Here is a 16,684-nt window from a genome sequence, read left to right as displayed (position 1 = left end):
GGGGTGACAATCCCAGGCAGTGGAGACGCGCAGGTGAAAGCCTCCCTGTACATGGATGACGTCGCTGTCTTCTGCTCGAATCCGCTGTCCGTTCGCAGACTGATGAGCATCTGCGACCAGTTCGAATTGGCCTCAGAAACCAAAGTAAATTGTGGCAAGAGCGAGGCCATGTTCTTTAGGAACTGGGCTGACCGATCATTTGTCCCCTGCACCATCAGGAAGACTGTCTGAAGGTGCTGGGGATATGATTCGGTGGGGCCTGGGCATGCGGCAAAAACTGGGAGGAGCATATAGCCAAGGTGAAGCAGAAACTGGGCATGTGGGAGCGATGCACCACCTCCATTGCAAAGAAGAACCTGGTCATCAGGTGCGAGGTGCTCTCGGTGTTGCTGCACGTGGCGCAGGTCTGGCCCATACCCCACACCTGCGCTGCAACAGTCACCTGAGCCATCTTCCACTTCATCTGGAGATCAAAGATGAACCATGTCCACAGGGACACCATGTACAAGTCTCTAGATTAAGGGGGAAAAGCATACCCAATGTCGCCCTCATCCTGATGACCACCTTTGTGTGCGGCTGCATCAAGCTGTGCACAGAACCCCAGTATGCAAACACCAAGTCTCACTGCATGCTGAGGTTCTATCTGTCCCCTGTGTTGCAAAGAATTGGTCTGGCCGCATTGCTGCGTAACGCTCCATTCAGTTGGACCGTGCTGTACTACATGTCCCTCATGGAAAAGTTTGTGCAGAAAAACACCTTTGACATCAGGCAGTGGTCCATAACTTACATCCTCAAGGCCCTGCGGGAAAAGAAATGGTTCCCTGAGCAGACTGTCAGTCATTTGGCGGAATGCCTCATCACCAGAACTTTCAAACAAGCACCAAGACGTAGCTTGGCTGGTGGTGAGAAGGGCCCTCCCCGTCAGATCCAGGGTCAGGAACTTGCCCTCAACTGGTCCCTTAATTGGCTATCAGCCACTGTCGAGTGGGTAGCTGTGTTGACTCCACCTCCAGCAAGATTGCTCAGAAACAGGAATGCTTTGGGGAGCTGGCACCGCATGCTATTTCCAAATTTTGCTCCCAGTCCTGCCTCCGCCCCTTGTGTGTGGATGGATCTTTGTGCATTGTAGGCACTGATATTGCTGACCAGCAAGAGTGACAGATATTTTAAACCAACTTAATAACATGTAACTCGATTGAATTCAAACATCTCAAACACCTTCCCATTCTCTCACACTGTCCAGAATTCAAAATGCTTTCCAATTCAATCACAAACAATTTTTTTATTATTCTTTCATGGGATGTGGGCATCACTGGCCAGGCCAGCATTTGTTGACCATTCCTAATTGCCCTTGAACTGAGTGGCTTGCTAGGCCATTTCAGAGGGCATTTTAAGAGTCAACCAAATTGCTGTGTGTCTGTAATCACACGTAGGCCAGACCAGGTGAGGACGGGAGATTTCCTTCCCTAAAGGACATTAATGAACCCGATGGGTTTTTACAACAATCGACAATGGTTTCATTGTCACCAGATTTAATAACTGAATTCAAATTTCACCATCTGTTGTGGTGAGGTTTGAACCCATGTGCCAGAATATTAGCCTGAGGGTTTGGATTACTAGTCCAGTGACACTACCACTACGCCACTGCCTCCCCATTCCAATAAAACATCCCCGATGTCACATGACGGGAAAGACAAGAACATAATTTTATAACAACTGCACAGAAACAGTGGTTTTGAATCCTAATCTATCCCACACAGGGTGAATTCAGAATCAGACCAAACGGCATAGCTCGATACAGGTCCGCTACATCAACAGGGAGCAAAGCTGAAGTGCAGTATAACAGGTGTGTATTCATGAGAGGAGCGCACAGTGAGTATGTAGGGATCTCGATGCTGTTTGTGGGATGTTGCTTGCACATAATGTCAGCTGTATTTGCATATATAACAACAATCACTGCATTTCAAAATTAACACCACCTGAAGGGCTTTCAACATAATAAGACACTGTCGAATTGTAAATATAATTATTATAATGCTAACGATCCTCCCGCAATATTACTCATGAGGGAATCAAAGGATGCTTTGTTTTCTGATGGCTAGAACATTAAACTAGTCAAATATATTGTTAGCGTGTCCCTTTGAGGCTAAACAGTGCAAACATGAATGGTGGACTCATGTAGAGGTCAGAGTGCAGATGAGAATCCTTCTTTGTTTGATTAACAGGTCAATTAAAGCCCTGGAGTCATTGTGGAGGATCTTGGAGAGAGGTTACCGAAACACGGACTTCTAAGGTTATTTTGTATTTGCAAGAGTGCAAAAATTGTCAAGACTTATTCTTCAAAAACCATTTCAACGTTCTGGATTGTTTTTAGTTTGTTTGAACTTACCTTTCCATGGTCCACTGCAGAACTTGAGAAACTGGAAGTCAATCAGGTGGGTTGCCTGGGTTGGAATATATTTGCATATGATTAAAAGTGATGCAGAAACAGCTCAGAAAGTGTTACACAATAGAGTTACAAGAAATGTGTGATGGTGTGTACTAAACACAAGATTTCTAATATATTGTAGATAGATGATAACCTGTAACACAGATACATAGTCCACTATAACTGTACATTGAAAGTTACAAGAGATTCTTAACTAGGAGGCTGTAACCTGACACAAACAATAGTCTTCAAAATCATTGTGTGATTTCACCATGCCATCAAAACTAATAAGGAATTGCAGTCACTCAAACCTGGAAACGGTGGTCATCAATTTTTCATACAAAGTAAGTTCTTGTCCCATTTTCTATTAAAAACAGCGGTTTACTATACAGTTACATCATCAAATATTGATTGTCCATTTGCCGTAGTCTTGTTATGGTCTGAGTATTCAGTCTATAATGTTCCTTTCTATCTTCATCCCTTTTTAACTCTGCCTGCTGTCTTTTAATACATGAGATAACTTTACCACTGATATCATAAGCTCCCAATAGCAATAAGTACCTATTAATATCAGAATAACACCACTTAAATCCAGATAAACATACAGGAACATAAGAAATAGGATCTGGAGTAGACTATTTGGCCTTTCAAACCTGCTCCACCATTCAATAAGATCCATGGCTGATCTTCTACCTTAATTCCATCTTCCTGCCCTATCCCCATATACCTGGATTCCCTTAGTACCCAAAAATCTGACCACTGTCTTGAATACACCTCCCTATCTCTGTAATCTCCTCTTGTCCCACAACCCTCCAAGGTATCGGCACATATCTCATTCTGGCCTCTTGAGCATCCCAATTTTAATCGCTCCACCATTGGTGGCTGCATCTTCAGCGGCCCAGGCCCTAAATTCTGGAATTCCCTCTCTAAACCTCTCCCCTTCTCTACCTCTCTTTCCTCCTTTCAGACATCCCTTAAAACCTACCTCTTTGACCAAGCTTTTGGTCATCTGCCCTAATATCTCCTTATGCAGCTTGTTGTCAAATTTTGCTTTATAACGCTCCTGTAAAGCACCTTGGGACATTTTAGTTTAGTTTAGTTTAGTTTAGAGATACAGCACTGAAACAGGCCCTTCGGCCCAACCAGTCTGTGCCGACCATCAACCACCCATTTATACTAATCCTACACTAATTCCATATTCCTACCACATCCCCACCTGTCCCTTTATATTTCCCTACCACCTACCTATACTAGGGGCAATTTATAATGGCCAATTTACCTATCAACCTGCAAGTCTTTGGCATGTGGGAGGAAACCGGAGCACCCGGAGGAAACCCACGCAGACACAGGGAGAACTTGCAAACTTTTATTATGTTAAAGGTGCTATAGAAATACAAGGTGTTGTTGTAGTAGATTTTAGTTTTGTACGATATTGTAAAATGGGTGATAGCGAATTAGCAGCTCTTTTTATATATCTCCCAATTTTTATTTACATTGACTTCAAAGCAGGAAAGTTGACTCACTATCAGTCAACCCATTCTCCTGAGTAGATGGGAGAGGAAAACGAAAGCAAGTGTGGAGAAAGCTTGGCATCGTATCCAGCCTGTGGAGTAGCTCCTGGAGCAGGGCTTGTACTTTGATTGCATGATGAGGTGATAATGCTCCTACTCCCAGTGCTTTCATTTCCTACCTTGATGAGCACAGACTAAAACAGTTTTTTTGAATGAAGATTAGCAGGGAATTTCTCTCATAATCTCTTCAGTATGTTGCTCCCTGCTGTGCTCCTCCGAATATTTCTTTCAAAAAATCTTTATGGCACAGTTAACATACTTCATACCAATTTCTGGCTCTAAACACATCGGGAGGCCCCAGGGTTTCACAATTAGATTCTCTTTGCCAAGGGAACAATGCCCTGTCCCACTGTTTGACTGCCTGTAGTGCTACAGGAGGAATCTGTGGGCTGCTTGGCAATCCTATCAGCGGGACACCACAGGTACTAATGGACCTTGCACTTAAGCACCATTTGTGGAACAACCTCTTGTATTGTTAGTACCTAAAGTATACTGACCCTGTTATTGGATAACATAAACCATGTTGAACACTAAACTAGCGGATTGGCTTGTGTTATGTCCAATGAAGTATTGTTTTATAACAAAAATAGAAAATTTTGGAAAAACTAAGCAGGTTAGGCAGCATCTGTGGAAATAACATTAACAGTTTCAATGAAGCAGCCACACACTAACCAACCTATTGGGTGTTGCCACCACTTTCTCTTTTTGTTTACATTGGAAGGTCTAATGCAGGTGGGAGGTATACAGTAAATGGCAGAACCCTTTGGAGCATTGACAGGCAGGGAGATCTGGGCGTACAGGTCCACAGGTCACTGAAAGTGGCAACGCAGGTGGATAAGGTAGTCAAGAAGGCATACGGCATGCTTGCCTTCATCGGTCAGGGCATAGAGTATAAAAATAGGCAAGTCATACTGCAGCTGTACAAAACTTTAGTTAGGCCACACTTAGAATATTGCGTGCAATTCTGGTTGCCACACTACCAGAAGGACGTGGAGGCTTTGGAGAGGGTACAGAAGAGGTTTACCAGGATGTTGCCTGGTCTGGAGGGCATTATCTATGAGGAGAGGTTGGAAAAACTCGGATTGTTTTCCTTGGAACGACGGAGGTGGAGGGGCGACATGATAGAGGTTTACAAAGTTATGAGTGGCATGGACAGAGTGGATAGTCAGAAGCTTTTTCCCAGGGTGGAAGAGTCAGTTACTAGGGGACATAGGTTTAAGGTGCGAGGGGCAAAGTTTAGAGGGGATGTGCGAGGCAAGTTCTTTACACAGAGGGTGGTGAGTGCCTGGAACTTGCTGCCGGGGGAGGTGGTGGAAGCAGATACGATAGCGACGTTGAAGAGACATCTTGACAAATACACGAATAGGAAGGGAATAGAGGGATATGGGCCCCAGAAGTGCAGAAGGTTTTAGTTTAGGCAGGCATCAAGATCGGCGTAGGCTTGGAGGGCCGAACGGCCTGTTCCTGTGCTGTACTGTTCTTTGTTTTTTGTTGGACTATAATAACAGGAGTGCTATGTGATATAATCTACTAAACTATACAGCATACTAACTTTATAATTACAGCTAAACACACTCAATGGCACTGAGAAGCTAATTTTATATTTGTGGAATATCAAATTTCTCCATAATGATAAATATTCCATGTATTTTTTTTTAAATTTTTAAATGTTTGTTTATCTTTATTTTAGCTTCTATGTTACTTCAAACAAAATCATTGATTTCACTATCTGAAAATTTTAATTAAAAGTGAAGGATATTAAGTGATTTTAACTTCCGAGTTTGCTGTGTGTGAATACTTCAATGTGATTGGCTGCTTAACTGCTTGCTGACATCACTGCTGCTCCACGCCTGGAGATCCCCTTCACTTGGCGCCAGATTTAAACTGCCATCAGGAAAGGGAGAAGACACACCACAGAGATCGCTAGATCTTTGTGGGCGGCTTTCTTTGAGGTAATTAGCGAGTGCTGCTGAGCACAAAATCTGGGCCAATATTCCCATTCCTGCTCACCACCCAATATCCCATTGGGTAAGTGCACGAGTGGATGTATGTTGAGGACAGATTGTATTAAGCTGGGATACTACGATGGTCAAATAACCTATTGGTAATCCATGGAGGTAGTTTTGGTTTATGCACTATCCTGTTTTCCACCAAAAGCAAGGCAGTAGTAAAATCAAATTTTTTTTTAAACTTTTCTTCCCAGCACTGCCACCCAAGGATCGCTTGCTGCCATTTTCAAGTAGGCTAGATTCTCACAGACAGCACTCCTGGTAAAACAGCATTTTCATTATACCAGTGAATGCATGGTCCCCTGGCTTTGTTAGGATCCCAATACAGTAAAGCGAAGGGCTGCTGGATTTCCCATGCTTCTGTTTCCCCCCATTCCCCCCCCCCCCGCCGCAACCTCCCCACCTCCCACAAAAAGCAAGTTGCCTATCAACGCTCGGAAAAAGTTGGCAGCTCACCGGTTCACTGCAAACAAGGCCTCACCATCAAAATGGTTTGGACCATCCACTGGCAATAGCCACTGGTGTTGTGTTTGCTCCATCCACTTGATGGATGCCACACAGGAAAGCTGCACTTGTCCTAGACTCACAGAATGATATGCTACACACGGATGCCATTCGTCCCATCGTGCTTGTGCTGTCTCCTTGAAAGAGCTATCCAATTAATTCTACATTCCTGCTCTTTCCCCACAGCCCTGCAATTTTTTCCTTTTCAAGTATTTATCTGATTCCGTTTTGACATTTACTATTTAATCTGCTTCCATCACCTGTGGGGCAAATTGCAGCAGATCTCATACTAGTGAGGACATTAACGCCCGCAATGAATGTCCGCCAGAAGTGTGCAGAGCATGCAGATCCTCATGCCTCCTGGCCCTCTGCAGATACAGGAGATGGCTTCTACTGCCAACCTCCTCCACCAGAATCTCCAGTGCAGCAATGGAAAATCTTGGAGTCCACTCTTTTCCATGTTGTGCCATTCCTCACCTTTTCCCCAAGTCAGATTCACTTTCTGCATGTCTCCCAGCACCTGTTCTAGCCACAATGTAGGCTTGCTTTAACCAATGCAGGCTCGCTTAACTGGTTATGGCAAGTTATGGTTTTGGTCCTCTTGCTGATGTATGTAGTTAGCGCTGGCTGCATGCAGCAATCATTCAAACAATTAGGCAGCACAAAGTTGATGAGCTGCCTGCATTACACTGAAATGGGGGCGGATTAAGGGGTAGGCGGTGGCGTAGTGGTATTATCACTGGACGAGTAACCCAGAGACCCAGGGTATTTCTCTGGGGACATGGGTTCGAATCCCACCACAGCAGAAGGTGGAATTTGAATTTAATTAATAAATCTGTAATTAAAAGCCAGTCTAATGATGACCATGAAACCATTGTCGATTGTTGTAAAAACCCATCTGGTTCACTCATGTCCTTTAGGGAAGGAAATCTGCTGTCCTACATGTGACTCCAGACCCACAGCAATGTGGTTAACTCTTACATGCCCTCTGAAATGGCCTAGCAAGCCACTCAGTTGTACCCAAACGCTACAAAGTCAATAAAAAAGAATGAAACCGGGCGGACCACCCGGCATTGACCGAGGCACCGGAAACGACAACAACAAACCCAGCCCTGTCGACCCTGCAAAGTCCTCCTTACTAACATCTGGGGGCTTGTGCCAAAGTTGGGAGAACTGTCCCACAGACTAGTCAAGCAACAGCCTGACATAGTCGTACTCACGGAATCATACCTGACAGACAATGTCCCAGACTCTGCCATCACCATCCCCGGGTATGTCCTGTCCCACCGGCAGGACAGACCCACCAGAGGTGGTGGCATAGTAGTATACAGTAGGGAGGGAGTTGCCCTGGGAGTCCTCAACATCGACTCCGGACCCAATGAAGTCTCATGGCATCAGGTCAAACATGGGTAAGGTAACCTCCTACTGATTACCACCTACCGCCCTCCCTCAGCTGATGACTCATTACTCCATCATGTTGAACACCACTTGGAGGAAGCACTGAGGGTGGCGAGGGCATGAAATATACTCTGGGTGGGGGACTTCAATGTCCATCACCATGAGTGGCTCGGTAGCACCACTACTGACCGAGCTGGCCAGGTCCTAAAGGACATAGCTGCTAGACTGGGTCTGCGGCAGGTAGTGGGGGAACCAACAAGAGGGAAAAACATACTTGACCTCGTCCTCACCAATCTGCCTGCCGCAGATGCTTCTGTCCATGACAGTATTGGTAGGAGTGACAACCGCACAGTCCTTGTGGAGACGAAGTCCCGCCTTCACATTGAGGATACCGTCCATCATGTTGTGTGGCACTATCACCGTGCTAAATGGGATAGATTTCGAACAGATCTAGCAATGCAAAACTGGGCATCCATGAGGCGCTGTGGGCCATCAGCAGCAGCAGAATTGTACTCAACCACAATCTGTAACCTCATGGCCCGGCATATCCCCCACTCTACCATTACCATCAAGCCAGGAGACCAACCCTGGTTCAATGAAGAGTGCAGGAGGACATGCCAGGAGCATCACCAGACATACCTCAAAATGAGGTGTCAACCTGGTGAAGCTACAACCCACGACTACTAGCATGCCAAACTGCGTAAGCAGCATGCGATAGACAGAGCTAAGCGATCCCATAACGAACAGATCAGATCTAAGCTCTGCAGTCCTGCCACATCCAGCCGTGAATGGTGGTGGACAATTAAACAACTAACAGGAGGAGGTGGCTCCACAAATATCCCCATCCTCAATGATGGGGGAGCCCAGCACATCAGTGCGAAAGATAAGGCTGAAGCATTTACAACTATCTTCAGCCAGAAATGCCGAGTTGATGATCCATCTCGGCCTCCTCCTGAAGTCCCGAGCATCACAGATACCAGACCTCAGCCAATTCGATTCACCCCTTGTGATATCAAGAAACGACTGAAGGCACTGGATACTGCAAAAGCTATGGGCCCTGACAATATTCCGGCAATAGTACTGAAGACCTGTGCTCCAGAACTTGCCGCACCCCAAGCCAAGCTGTTCCAGTATAGCTACAACACTGGCATCTACCCGGCAATGTGGAAAATTGCCCAGGTATGTCCTGTACACAAAAAGCAGGACAAGTCCAACCTGGCCAATTACCCCCCCATCAGCCTACTCTCAATCATCAGTAAAGTGATGGAAGGTGTCATCAACAGTGCTATCAAGCAGCACTTGCTTAGAAATAACCTGCTCAGTGATACCCAGTTTGGGTTCCGCCAGGGCCACTCAGCTCCTGACCTCATTACAGCCTTGGTTCAAACACGGACAAAAGAGCTGAACTCAAGAGGTGAGGTGAGAGTGACTGCCCTTGACATCAAGGCAGCATTTGACCGAGTTGGCATCAAGGAGCCCCAGCAAAACTGAGGTCAATGGGAATCAGGGGGAAAACCCTCCGCTGGCTGGAGTCATACCTAGCGCAAAGGAAGATGGTTGTTAGAGGTCAATCATCTGAGCTCCAGAACATCACTGCAGGAGTTCCTCAGGGTAGTGTCCTAGGCCCAACCATTTTCAGCTGCTTCATCAATGACCTTCCTTCAATCATAAGGTCAGAAGTGGGGATGTTGGCTGATAATTGCACAATGTTCAGCACCACTCGTGACTGACTCCTCAGATACTGAAGCAGTCCGTGGAGAAATGCAGCAAGAACTGGACAATATCCAGGCTTGGGCTGATAAGTGGCAAGTAACATTCACGCCACACAAGTGCCAGGCAATGACCATCTTCAGCAAGAGAGAATCTAACCATCTCCCCTTGACATTCAATGGCATTACCATCGCTGAATCACCCACTATCAACATCCTGGGGGTTACCATTGACCGAAAACTGAACTGGAGTAGCCATATAAATAGCGTGGCTACAAGAGCAGGTCAGAGGCTAGGAATCCTGAGGCGAGTAACTCACCTCCTGACTCCCCAAAGCCTGTCCACCATCCACAAGGCACAAGTCAGGAGTGTGATGGAAGACTCTCCACTTGCCTGGATGGGTGTAGCTCCAACAGCACTCAAGAAGCTCGACACCATCCAGGACAAAGCAGCCTGCTTGATTGGCACACCATCCACAAACATTCACTCTCTCCACCACTGACGCACAGTGGCAGCAGTGTGTGCCATCTACAAGATGCACTGCAGCAATGCACCAAGGCTCCTTAGACAGCACCTTCCAAACTCACGACTTCTACCAACTAGAAGGACAAGGGCAGCAAATACATGGGAACACCACCACCTGCAAGTTCCCCTCCAAGTCACACACCATCCTGACTTGGAACTATATCACCATTCCTTCACTGTTGCTGGGTCAAAATCCTGGAACTCCCTTCCAAACAGCACTGTGGGTGTACCCATATGGACTGCAGCAGTTCCAGAAGGCAGCCAACCACCACCTTCTCAAGGGCAATTAGGGATGGGCAATAAATGCTGGCCTGGCCAGTGACGCCGACATCCCATGAATGAATAAAAAAAAAATCACACATTGCAACGGCTGCACCCATTTTCAGGGGCTATCCAATTTGACCACCCTAATGTTTAATGCTCTCAAACGAGAATGGACACCTGGTCAAAAGTGGCACCATATAATCATAACTACTAGAGGTACCTTAACTGCTCTTCCTGCTGTGAACCTCAGTCATGTTCAGAGCGATCAGCCTTGACCTTTGACCAGGGTCTCTTGCTGTAACCATTTGGCAACACCCTGAAGCAAGGATGTTGGGGGTGTGTGGCGGACAGAATGTAGTGGCAAAAATAAGCATAACAATATTACTGCTGATGGCAAACCGCACCCCAGAACTACTCTCTGACTGGATTAAGTGGGGAGTCAAATTACAAATGCGCCTCTAAATTCCACGCCCCCCCACCCACCATCACTGCACCAACAAATCTGTCTTCACAATCATGTATTGTCAGTGAAGTGTTTTCAGAAAACCAAATGTGTTTGATCTTCTGGAATGTGAACCAGAGCCACAAGGGACAGCAGAAAATATATTTAAATATCAAAGTCCACCTGCTCTGCTCAGGAGCATCATTTTATTTAAAAGCCAGAGAGAAAATGTTTAATTAGGTTTTATCTGTCGCTAATCCGATTGTGGTTGCTGTCAAGATTTCTGCACATCATGGCCATGGCACATCATGGCCAAATGGTGTAGTCTTGTTACAGGATTTGAAGTCTCACATGCTTAATGCATGAAGTTTTGACAAAGAAAAGAATTCTTCACCCTTAGCCCCGTTTTAATTTCAATAAGGAGGAGTGATAAATAATTCCTTCGGCTACCAGCTAAAGGTCGGTGCAAATAGGCATTTTTCCATCTATATTGGATAATCTGCTGTCAGTCAGAACTAGAACAGCTGTACATAAGAGGGGAACGGAATCAAAAATCTTAATTAAAAGCAAAATACTGCGGATGTTGGTCAGCAGATTAACAACACCAACTTGTATTTATAGCAAAACTTCCCAAGGCGCTTCACAGGACTGTGATCAGACAAATCGCGACACCGAGCCACGTAAAGAGATTATGAGGACATGCTGACCACAAGCTTGTTCACAGAGGGAGATATTAAGGAGGGTGTTAAAGGAGAGTGAGAGAGATGTGGAGTGGTACAAGGCAGAGCATTCCCGAGCTTAGGGCCCAGGCAGCTGAAAGCCCAGCCCCCAATGGTGGGGCAAAGGTAGTTGGGGATGTGTAACAGGCCAGAATTGGAGAAACACGAGTTCTTGGAGTGTTGTAGGGCTGTCGGAGATTACAGACATGGGGAAGGGAGAGGCTATGGAGCCTTTTAAACACAAGGATCAGTGAGTGAAAGAAACAACCTGTGTGCGACTGAACCACACGGACTAGGACCGTTCCATTAACTGATCTCAATAAGGCCACTACAATTAGTCGCAGCATTCGTGGTCAAAGGTGGAAAAATAATAATCATACACTACTGGACGTCCAACCACTAGTTAGTGCCTATGGGGGTGGGAGAGAATTGGATGATAAATAGATTGGAAAAGTCTTTATTTCTGGAACAATAACCTTTCCTTTGGACCTATTTTAAAAATTTGTGATCACATTTTACAACTATGGAGAGATGATCCAAAGAAAAAGGCAATATAATATTTGCATGGAAGGTTTGACGGGGAAGAGACCCGAGGAAAAATTGAATTGTAGCTGCACCAAAAAATCTTTCCTCCTTCGTGACTTTTAAAGGTCAATGAAAGCTTTCTGTTTCGTTCAATAGGGATTGAATACCATCCTATTACCTTCCCTGTCATTAATATTACATTGTAAAAAATTGAATAATTTCTTCCTTCAAAATAAAAATCAATACACTGACTATTTCATTTTTCAAATCAAATTTTACTTCCTAAACCCCTGAAGGTGCTGACTCTCATTGGGATACAATTCCTGAAGGTGCTGACTGTCACTGGGATACAGTTCCTCAAGGTGCTGACTCTCACTGGGGGACAGTTCCTGAAGGTGTTGACTCTCACTTCGGGACAGTTCCTGAAGGTGCTGACTCTCACTGGGGGACAGTTCCTGAAGGTGCTGACTCTCACTGGGGTACAGTTCCTGAAGGTGCTGACTCTCACTGGGATACAGTTCCTGAAGGTGCTGACTGTCACTGGGATACAATTGCTGAAGGTGCTGACTCTCACTGGGATACAGTCCCTGAAGGTGCTGACTCTCGCTGGGGGACATTTCCTGAAGGTGCTGACTCTCACTGGGATACAGTTCCTGAAGGTGCTGACTGTCATTGGGATACAGTTCCTGAAGGTGCTGACTGTCATTGGGATACAGTTCCTCAAGGTGCTGACTCTCACTGGGATACAGTTCCTGAAGGTGCTGACTCTCACTGGGATACAGTTCCAGAAGATGCTGACTCTCACTGGGGGACAGTTCCTGAAGGTGCTGACTCTCACTGGGATACAGTTCCTGAAGGTGCTGACTCTCACTGGGATACAGTTCCAGAAGATGCTGACTCTCACTGGGATACAGTTCCTGATGGTGTTGACTCTCACTGGGATAAAGTTCCTGAAAGTGCTGACTGTCACTGGGATACAGTTCCTGAAGGTGCTGACTCTCACTGGGGGACAGTTCCTGAAGGTGCTGACTGTCACTGGGATACAGTTCCTGAAGGTGCTAACTCTCACTGGGGGACAGTTCCTGAAGGTGCTGACTCTCACTGGGGGACAGTTCCTGAAGGTGCTGACTCTCACTGGGATACAGTTCCTGAAGGTGCTGACTCTCACTGGGGGACAGTTCCTGAAGGTGCTGACTCTCACTGGGGGACAGTTCCTGAAGGTGCTGACTCTCACTGGGGGACAGTTCCTGAAGGTGCTGACTCCAACTGGGGGACAGTTTCTGAAGGTGGTGACTCTCACTTCAGGACAGTTCCTGAAGGTGCTGACTCTCACTGGGATACAGTTCCTGAAGGTGCTGAATCTCACTGGGGGACAGTTCCTGAAGGTGCTGACTCTCACTGGGGGACAGTTTCTGAAGGTGGTGACTCTCACTTCGGGAAAGTTCCTGAAGGTGCTGACTCTCACTGGGATACAGTTCCTGAAGGTGCTGACTCTCACTGGGGGACAGTTCCTGAAGGTGCTGACTCTCACTGGGATACAGTTCCAGAAGATGCTGACTCTCACTGGGATACAGTCCCTGATGGTGCTGACTCTCACTGGGATAAAGTTCCTGAAAGTGCTGACTGTCACTGGGATACAGTTCCTGAAGGTGCTGACTCTCACTGGGGGACAGTTCCTGAAGGTGCTGACTGTCACTGGGATACAGTTCCTGAAGGTGCTAACTCTCACTGGGGGACAGTTCCTGAAGGTGCTGACTCTCACTGGGGGACAGTTCCTGAAGGTGCTGCCTCTCACTGGGATACAGTTCCTGAAGGTGCTGACTCTCACTGGGGGACAGTTCCTGAAGGTGCTGACTCTCACTGGGGGACAGTTCCTGAAGGTGCTGACTCTCACTGGGGGACAGTTCCTGAAGGTGCTGACTCTCACTGGGGGACAGTTTCTGAAGGTGGTGACTCTCACTTCGGGACAGTTCCTGAAGGTGCTGACTCTCACTGGGATACAGTTCCTGAAGGTGCTGAATCTCACTGGGGGACAGTTCCTGAAGGTGCTGACTCTCACTGGGGGACAGTTTCTGAAGGTGGTGACTCTCACTTCGGGACAGTTCCTGAAGGTGCTGACTCTCACTGGGATACAGTTCCTGAAGGTGCTGACTCTCACTGGGGGACAGTTCCTGAAGGTGCTGACTCTCACGGGGATACAGTTCCTGAACGTGCTGACTCTCACTGGGATACAGTTCCTGAAGGTGCTGACTGTCACTGGGATACAGTTCCGCTGACTCTCACTAGGGGACAGTTCCTGAAGGTGCTGACTCTCACTGGGATACAGTTCCAGAAGATGCTGACTCTCACTGGGATACAGTCCCTGATGGTGCTGACTCTCACTGGGATAAAGTTCCTGAAAGTGCTGACTGTCACTGGGATACAGTTCCTGAAGGTGCTGACTCTCACTGGGGGACAGTTCCTGAAGGTGCTGACTGTCACTGGGATACAGTTCCTGAAGGTGCTAACTCTCACTGGGGGACAGTTCCTGAAGGTGCTGACTCTCACTGGGGGACAGTTCCTGAAGGTGCTGACTCTCACTGGGATACAGTTCCTGAAGGTGCTGACTCTCACTGGGGGACAGTTCCTGAAGGTGCTGACTCTCACTGGGGGACAGTTCCTGAAGGTGCTGACTCTCACTGGGGGACAGTTCCTGAAGGTGCTGACTCTCACTGGGGGACAGTTTCTGAAGGTGGTGACTCTCACTTCGGGACAGTTCCTGAAGGTGCTGACTCTCACTGGGATACAGTTCCTGAAGGTGCTGAATCTCACTGGGGGACAGTTCCTGAAGGTGCTGACTCTCACTGGGGGACAGTTTCTGAAGGTGGTGACTCTCACTTCGGGACAGTTCCTGAAGGTGCTGACTCTCACTGGGGGACAGTTCCTGAAGGTGCTGACTCTCACTGGGGGACAGTTCCTGAAGGTGCTGACTCTCACGGGGATACAGTTCCTGAACGTGCTGACTCTCACTGGGATACAGTTCCTGAAGGTGCTGACTGTCACTGGGATACAGTTCCGCTGACTCTCACTAGGGGACAGTTCCTGAAGGTGCTGACTGTCACGAGGATACAGTTCCTGAAGGTGCTGACTCTCGCTGGGGGACATTTCCTAAAGGTGCTGACTGTCACTGGGATATAGTTCCTGAAGGTGCTGACTCTCACTGGGATACAGTTCCTGAAGGTGCTGACTGTCAATGGGATACAGTTCCTGAAGGTGCTGACTCTCACTGGGATACAGTCCCTGAAGGTGCTGACTGTCACGAGGATACAGTTCCTGAAGGTGCTGACTGTCACTGGGATACAGTTCCTGAAGGTGTTGATTCTCGCTGGGGGACAGTTCCTCAAGATGCTGACTGTCACTGGGATACAGTTCCTGAAGGTGCTGACTCTCACTGGGGGACAGTTCCTGAAGGTGCTGACTCTCACTGGGGGACAGTTCCTGAAGGTGCTGACTCTCACTGGGATACAGTTTCAGAAGATGCTGACTCTCACTGGGATACAGTTCCTGAAGGTGCTGACTCTCACTGGGGGACAGTTCCTGAAGGTGCTGACTCTCACTGGGATACAGTTCCTGAAGGTGCTGACTCTCACTGGGATACAGTTCCTGAAGGGGCTGACTCTCATTGATGGGCAGTTCCTGAAGGTGCTGACTCTCACTGGGATACAGTTCCTGAAGGTGCTGACTCTCACTGGGATACAGTTCCTGAAGGTGCTGACTCTCACTGGGATACAGTTCCTGAAGGTGCTGACTCTCGCTGGGGGACAGTTCCTGAAGGTGCTGACTCTCACTGGGGGACAGTTCCTGAAGGTGCTGACTCTCACTGGGGGACAGTTTCTGAAGGTGGTGACTCTCACTTCGGGACAGTTCCTGAAGGTGCTGACTCTCACTGGGATACAGTTCCTGAAGGTGCTGAATCTCACTGGGGGACAGTTCCTGAAGGTGCTGACTCTCACTGGGGGACAGTTTCTGAAGGTGGTGACTCTCACTTCGGGACAGTTCCTGAAGGTGCTGACTCTCACTGGGATACAGTTCCTGAAGGTGCTGACTGTCACTGGGATACAGTTCCGCTGACTCTCACTAGGGGACAGTTCCTGAAGGTGCTGACTGTCACGAGGATACAGTTCCTGAAGGTGCTGACTCTCGCTGGGGGACATTTCCTGAAGGTGCTGACTGTCACTGGGATATAGTTCCTGAAGGTGCTGACTCTCACTGGGATACAGTTCCTGAAGGTGCTGACTGTCAATGGGATACAGTTCCTGAAGGTGCTGACTCTCGCTGGGGGACATTTCCTGAAGGTGCTGACTCTCACTGGGATACAGTCCCTGAAGGTGCTGACTGTCACGAGGATACAGTTCCTGAAGGTGCTGACTGTCACTGGGATACAGTTCCTGAAGGTGTTGATTCTCACTGGGGGACAGTTCCTCAAGATGCTGACTGTCACTGGGATACAGTCCCTGAAGGTGCTGACTCTCACTGGGATACAGTTCCTGAAGGTGCTGACTCTCACAGGGGGACAGTTCCTGAAGGTGCTGACTCTCACTGGGATACAGT

The sequence above is a fragment of the Heterodontus francisci genome, chromosome 35 (genome assembly GCF_036365525.1).
Source record: "Heterodontus francisci isolate sHetFra1 chromosome 35, sHetFra1.hap1, whole genome shotgun sequence".
Lineage (NCBI taxonomy): Eukaryota > Metazoa > Chordata > Chondrichthyes > Heterodontiformes > Heterodontidae > Heterodontus > Heterodontus francisci.
The sequence above is the reverse complement of the archived record's forward strand: the minus strand, read 5'-3'. Positions refer to the sequence as shown.